The 7,626-nt window shown below is 31.3% G+C and overlaps 1 pseudogene; it reads right to left on the bottom strand.

The window, feature by feature from the left end:
- Positions 1-3,383: 3,383 nt before the first annotated feature.
- On the bottom strand, positions 3,384-7,229 carry LOC124926666 (annotated as a pseudogene).
- Between the last annotated feature and the right edge of the window lie 397 nt (positions 7,230-7,626).

Below are 7,626 nucleotides of genomic sequence, written 5' to 3'. Positions count from 1 at the left end.
TAATTTTTAAATTCAATAATGTCTATTTTGAAGCAAGCTAGTTTGATCTAGGTTTATAAAAATGGATTAGGATTTACAAATTTGATTTGATAGAAAATATATTGATTATTAGGAATTTACGATATTAATGCTATGAATATATATTTCATATTTTTTTTTTATATTGAAAGAATATACTTGAGATTAAAATAAATATTTAATTTATTAGGCTATTTGTTAATTATAAATTAGTTTAATCAATATAACCCCTTCTTTTTCTTTTTTTTGCATAACAATATAATAAAAGACGGATTTACAAACAATTTTATAAATTATTTTGTATTTTTTGGTTTTTCTCACTATTTAAAAATAAAATTAGTTAAATTGTTATTTAATTTTTTAATTTATATTGTTTTTTATTTGGGGCTCAGATTTTGAATTGTATTAAATATGATTCGAATTATTATAAGTTTAATCATTAAAAGAATTTGTTTCGAGCGAAACTTTAACTTAAAATTAAAAAAAAATTAAAAAAAAATTATCATTTGTAAAAAAATATACAATCATCACACTATCCTCTCAACACATATAATTCACTCAAATTTGCACACACATACCTCCATCAAATAAACCCTTGTCGGCCTAAAAAAAATCTATCTATAATAAAAATATGGTTAGATGTATATTGAAAATATTTTTTATATGATTTTGAAAAGAAACATTACTCAGACCAATGCTAAAAAAAAATAAATATACTTACCACTAAATGTAAAAGGAATATAAGTAATGCTAAATAAATATTTTTTATATGATTTTTTATATATGCAACATTCTTAATTAAGACACCAAAACATTTGCTTATGTCATATATATATATATATATATTCTCTAGCTGTGTCGGGTCACAATCAAACAAAGAAACAGGTTCTACTTCAAACAAATTAACATTTGACCAATTTTAATATGTCAAAGAAATAAAGAGGTGAAGAAATGAAGGGCATATATAATTGGATTGAGACTCGAATTTGTAAAGAAGAGATTATGATATATGAGCCTAATTATTAATTAAATTAAGGACAATTAGCTAGTGATCCAATTACTTACATTCTCTAATTAATTGGGTAGAATTTAAAATGAAAAATCTTAATTAATTAGTAATTGGCTATTTATTCATCACTCTCTCCTCAGTCATGTACATACATCATTCATGAGTCAACTCTATTGGGACGTGATCTTCTTCTTTCTTCTGATTAGATTATTAGAATAATCAGGTGGTCTCCGAAACATTCCTAATTAATTAGTTTAAGAACTTGATCCATTAATTAATTAATTAGTTCATCAATTCCTGCCTTGGTTCTTGAGCAACATCCTGCGGGTAACAATCAATGAATCTCTTCTCTCGATTCTTCCACCTTTGAAACGAGACCCATTTCTTCAATCTCGAAAATTTATAAGACAACATTTATAAAATTAAATCTTGAAAATATAATTAATTTTATATGGACGGACATGAATTACTTGAAAATCTTAATTAAAAATAAAATTTGATAAAGAAAACCTTGAAAAGTAAGTAGACATGTATCGTATTGATCGATCACAGCAAATAAGGATATCTTTCTAATTCCCCAATTACCAAATAGCTAGCAGGATGGGGTTCGGGCTGACCGTAGAATATTCGCTCAAATGCGTGAGATTGAGTAATCGATCGATCGAATGTCGCTCTTGTGTGTTACAGAATTACAGATGAACAGATCAGATCGATACCATATCTTTTGGAGAGAGAGAGAGAGAGAGAGAGAGGTGTTGGGGGACGATGGATGGCGGCTGAAGATCAAGTTCAACAAATTAATACCAGATCGACCAGACCAGACCAGAAGCGGAGAAAAGTGATCATATATATATATATATATACGAGCTTCGATCTCAACAACGGCGGCAAGCACAATCGATGATAGACCAGAAGTTCAACAAATTAAGGATCTCAGAAGATTTCTCATAATTAATTAAAACCCTAGCTAGCTAGACAGTCAAAACGGCCGCCTAATTAATTAACCCTGTTATAAGAAACGAGACCAAGAAATTCATTCTCATTCAACCCATAAATCATTCATTACATTATTCCTCTTCTTCATCAACCTAGCTAGCTAGCTAGCTCAAGAAATTCATTAATGTTAAGTCTACTACAAATTAACAAACACACACAACTACCGTACTACTACTACGGACAATATTAATACTAACAAACGCCCCTACGCCGCCGGGTGCAGAGACGGTGAAGACGGAAGATCAGGGGATACCTTGACCATCTCGACTGCTGCAGAATCTGTACACGGCTGGTAGAATCAGTATCAGCAGGAACATGACAATACCCAAAAAAATACATATGAAGATCACAAGCTGGTGGTGAGAAAGACCTTGTGGATTCATTTTCAAACAAATCCAATTTCACTCTCTCTCTTTCTTTCTCTCTCTCCTCACTTTCAACATATATATATATATAGAAAAATTTTATAAGTTAGGTCTCGTTTGTTTTTCATTCTATTTTTTGTCCCTCTTCTCTATTATACCGCTTAATTTATTCACCAAAAATACTATTTATTTTTTTAATTATTATTTTTTATTTTCTACCAAATATCAATAATTTATATTGGGATCATTTGAGAAAAAAACACAAATTCTGTACCCATGCATGTTGTTTGTCAGTTTTTTTTTTTTATTTGTTCTTCGGCCACTTTCAAAAATAATAATAATAATATTTAATAAATTCATGCTTTCAAAACCTTAATTATAAGATGCATGCATGTATTATTTATTTGTCCTTCTCACATTCTTATATTATTAATATTTTTAAAATTCAATTATTTTTGTATACTTTTTTAACTGTACCATAAATTAATTAAAGCGGCAATTGATTTTAAAATAGACAGTACATAATTACAGGAACTTAATTAAAATCTTCATTGATAGTCCAATAATTAATAACAATAAAAATGTCTCCACCCATCTCATCCAACATATGAACATAATTCTTTTTCCTTTTGCTATAGACACCATATGAGCAGCGCGCATCTGATCATTCGGCGGCTCAAGTACTACGATTTTCATCATCTAACTATCGTGAAGATAGAAGGATGAATCAGTACTATAATATTTCTTTTTCCTCTTGCTTGATGTTTATCATAATTCTATTAAAACAATTCTGTACATTGCATACAAATATTTGTCATGCACTTTACTTTGCAACCATACTTCTCAATGAGCATCTTAATTAAGAATTCTGTCACATTTCTCAGAGATTTCGGGAGAAAATAGATCGTGAAACCACTCCAGCAAAAGGAAGATTATTATGTGGTCTGGTTTCTGAAAATACAACAAAGGATCTAGCTCCACAAGAGAATGCATTACCTTGGTGTACTTCCCTAATTTTATTGAAGCCAGAACAACGTCTATGTTCTCACTAGATGATAAATCGGGCAAACATGGAGGGGACTGCAAAGCAAGTTTGAAGCTCATTAATTATCATCCAAGGTTCCATGAAAATAAGGCATCACAGTTTAGAGCAGGAGAAATTACATTTTGCAGGCTCCTGAGATATTTAGAAATATGGAAGTAGTATAAATATTTTCAAATGAAGTTGAAAGCAGTTTATAAGCTTTATTAGAGACTCATTCTGTTTATCTTACAAGCATATTATATAATGAAATCTAACCAAGTGAAAGACACAAAAAAAAAAAAAAAAAATAACTAACTAGTATGAAATTATTGGAATAGGTAAAAGTATTTTCCTTGTTATATTTAAAATATTCTTCTTGTAATAATTTTCATGTTTAATGTGGTTAACATTAGATTTTATAAACATGGCTAATTACTTCTTTACATTGTAAAGGAATAGGATTATTAGGTTATAATCATTTCTGTAATGTTTAGATTAAAAAAATTCTGACATCCCAATTCCCTTTATTTATAGCTCTTACAAAGGGAGCAACATATCCCACTTACCTTTCTTTAGCTTTCAAAGCGTGGTTCTCCAAACTCCGGCTAATGAAGGACCCCAAGCTATTGATGTAATCTATGATATAAATATTAAAATATGTTTTTATTTTCTTCTCTAGATAGTTTATCATTGGTGTGTTTTTCTACATATCTTTGAGATTCTGAAATGTTGTTTATGCATCCAATATTTCTAGGTATTTTAATCATATTCAGCTACATACTTTATCTGATTCATAAAACAAAGCTTAGCAACTAGGTTCTATATGACAATTTACGAGAAGAAATGGGAGATTTGGAACAAAATATACCAATATGGAACTAAGCATTGAACATGCAATGTGTTAAAACATTACCGGTTTCAAACTGATTCTATTAGCAGGTGAAGAACTAAGTATTGCTGAATACCTGTAATATAGATCAAATTATAATATAAAATCTATGTAGCACGGATACTTCTATTTTTTTTGGAGTATCGGATACGATACGGATAAACGGGTGTCGCATACAGCAAAATAAGTATCGTTGACTAATCCCGATACGGTTTTGGATATGTTTTGGAAACTATAAATCAAATAAAGAAACTTTTTAGAAGAAAATGCCTTTTAGTAGTCATTAGTTTCCCCTATAATCCGTATATATCAGTAAGAGATAAAGTCTCATATTCCAGCTAACTTAAAAAAAAAAAAAATGGATTTATCAACGGTCTTAAGTAATACATGTCAATCCCTGTCATCTAATATTATAAGCCCAAACCACTTACACGAGAATGACATCTTCAGCATTTGATGCAATTGGTCCTATAATCTCCACTGTCCCGACATCTAATATGGACCTAGAAAAACAAATTATAAGATAAATCATCTAGCACAGGGAACACTAATTTGACAACTTGTAACTAAAATTTATCAACTAGTTAGGTTTTCTTGAATTGAAATTTATGGTTTTAAACTGTCATACAGGCTCCATGATAATTATTCAAGCTGATATTGAACCAGTAAGTGGGAAAGATATGTGCAGTTTTTTGAGTAAGAGAATAAAGTTAATTCACAAGATATACCACATACATAATCACAATAGTATATTACCATACAGTTTACTTAGTTCTACTTGATCCCTAGGGAGTTCAAGTAGGATCATTTCATCTTTGTCCAATTTTGAACATCCTTCATGGACCACCATGGTTTGTGGTGATGGTGGTGGTGATGAGCTTCTTCTGCTGCTGTCAAAGGATGGCGCAATTCTGTACTTGCGTTTCATCTGCAAGACAATTATCATCAAAGCAACTAGCAATTCCCATTTTATCCTAACAATGTTATCTTCTTCATTTGAGGCTTACCTTTATCAGTTTCCCAATTGCAGTCAAATACTTCAATTTTGCTGATAACAACCGTTTAAAGTTTGGAGGTGACCAATATTGCTCCTGATGAAACAGACAGAAAAAATAATGGAAAAATATTCTCCCAACAAAAAGACACACACTTTGAAGACCAAATGAAAAAAAAGATCAAACGGTTAGGACTTGTTTGATGAAGGGTTCACGGATTTAATCTAAATAACACCTTACCCATCAGCAATCACTTCGTCAACCAAAACACCCTTTATTTATTTATTATATAATTAAAAAAAATTAAATACAAATGATATTTGGGCCATTTAACTCAATTAATCCACTTTTCCATCAACCAAGCTCTAATCTTGATGTAAGGTGGTTGCAAGATCAGTGGCAAAACAATTGCTGAATATTATCCAACAACTTGAATGAACAAAGAACTATAATTCAAGATTTTGGAAGCAAGAATAAGGAAAAAGCATTGCCCGTTTGCACATAATAAAGCATAAAACAAAATACGAAATAGGGATGTAGGAGGATGTCATAGAGTTTCAGTGGTTGAGTTCATCAAAATGGTGGAGAATTTCTTACTTAAGAAACTAGTAATCTGGGGGGTTCAAGGCCTGTCTGTCAATATATTAAATGCAGCCTATCCGTCGACTATACACAATATGCATTGAGTCAAAAACATATTACCTGTTAGGGAATCGGGTCATTGAGAATAAGCTGAAGGTCAGCCAATCAATTATACACTTTTTTTAAGTATTCAGACTACTGCCTTTCTATGCTTAGTATCTGTTTGCATATGTACATTAGTTTGTGAATACTTACACATTATTCTACCTGTCCAAATAATTTTTCAAACAATATTGCTGCATCATACATGTACTTGCACATGAAACAGTGATGTATCAAATAAAGTCATGAATAATGTGTTGTGACAAACTCATTACTTCGAAAACCCAACCCCCCAAAGAAAAGTGTTTCTCATGTCCATCTATTATAAGAATAAAGAGAAATTCTTGATTCTTCATAATAAAACCTTCATGTACTGTACCTCTATGAAAGTTGCTATTGTAGTCTTATTAGAACCACCTTGCTCCTTCAAGCTTCTTATAGCCTTCATTATTCGGTTGTCAAGCCTGCAAGAAGAAAATACTAATGTCTGAAACTGGAAACTGAGAACTGGTAAAGTGACTAGGATATAAAACATGTGACATTATGAATGGTATGGTGGTAGTCTATGTAAAAGTATAAAGCGCAAAACAGACATCAATCTTCAGAAGTTTAGTTTTGCCACAGATTCCAAAAGCTGATAACTCTACCGGGAAGCGTTCAAGCCTTCGTACTTACCATGACTCAAGATGGATGCTATTAAAAACACAAAAAAGAAAATGTACAACAGCCATTACAGTTAACAGATTAAGAAACAAGGAAATAGAATTGTCATAGGTTAGTAAAATGGAACTCCTCAGTTTACTGACATCATCCTAATTTACCCAAAAAATAAACATAACAGATGAACAACCAAGGACATAGAATTGTCAACAGTTAATAGCTAGTAAGGAACTGTTCTTCCAAGCATATGCTAAAAGCAAACATATGTTCTTATATAGTATGCAAAAAGTCAGAAATTGGAAGCATATTATGAACACCAAATAGAAACACTAGTACTGTAAGAATACAGGCAAAGAACAACATTCACCTCGCAAATGACCTTTTAGGTCCACTAATCTGTGGATATTCCTTAGAAATTGGAAGAGGCTCAGTATCAAGAATATCTTCATTATTTTGACCTACTACAGTCAGCACCAAGGAGTTCTCATCTTGTTTAGAGGCTGGATGCAATCTTTTGAGGGCTAATCTAGCCTTGTCTCTTGAACCCCAGCCAGCCATGTGCCATAACACTCATGTTCCGCTATTTGTCCTGATATATACCAAGCAATTTAAGACACTTTGGGAAGCAAACATCATGATGTTCACCTTCATTAAAATTGAAATGAGTCACACAACAATTTGATTAAGTTCAATTATTACCTTGAGATCTACATTTATTAATTAATTATAATATTCCCCAGAAATGTTTGTTCCAACAAATGAAACTCGGGTATTTGATCTTAGCAAGCATTCAAACTCAACCCAAACTTTATAAGAAATAGATGAATACAAACACGAATCATTATATTCATTACAGTAGGTTATTTGAAATAGCAGATTCAGAAGGAAGTGATTAAATACAATAGGAAATGATTTACAAGAAGTGGTTGTTCTTGGGTTTTGGTGACACTGAATACCTAAGTAACCTCCAAGCTTTCCGTAATTCT

Source organism: Impatiens glandulifera, chromosome 2, assembly GCF_907164915.1.
Source record: "Impatiens glandulifera chromosome 2, dImpGla2.1, whole genome shotgun sequence".
NCBI lineage: Eukaryota > Viridiplantae > Streptophyta > Magnoliopsida > Ericales > Balsaminaceae > Impatiens > Impatiens glandulifera.
This window is presented reverse-complemented; position numbering and strand designations above follow the sequence as displayed.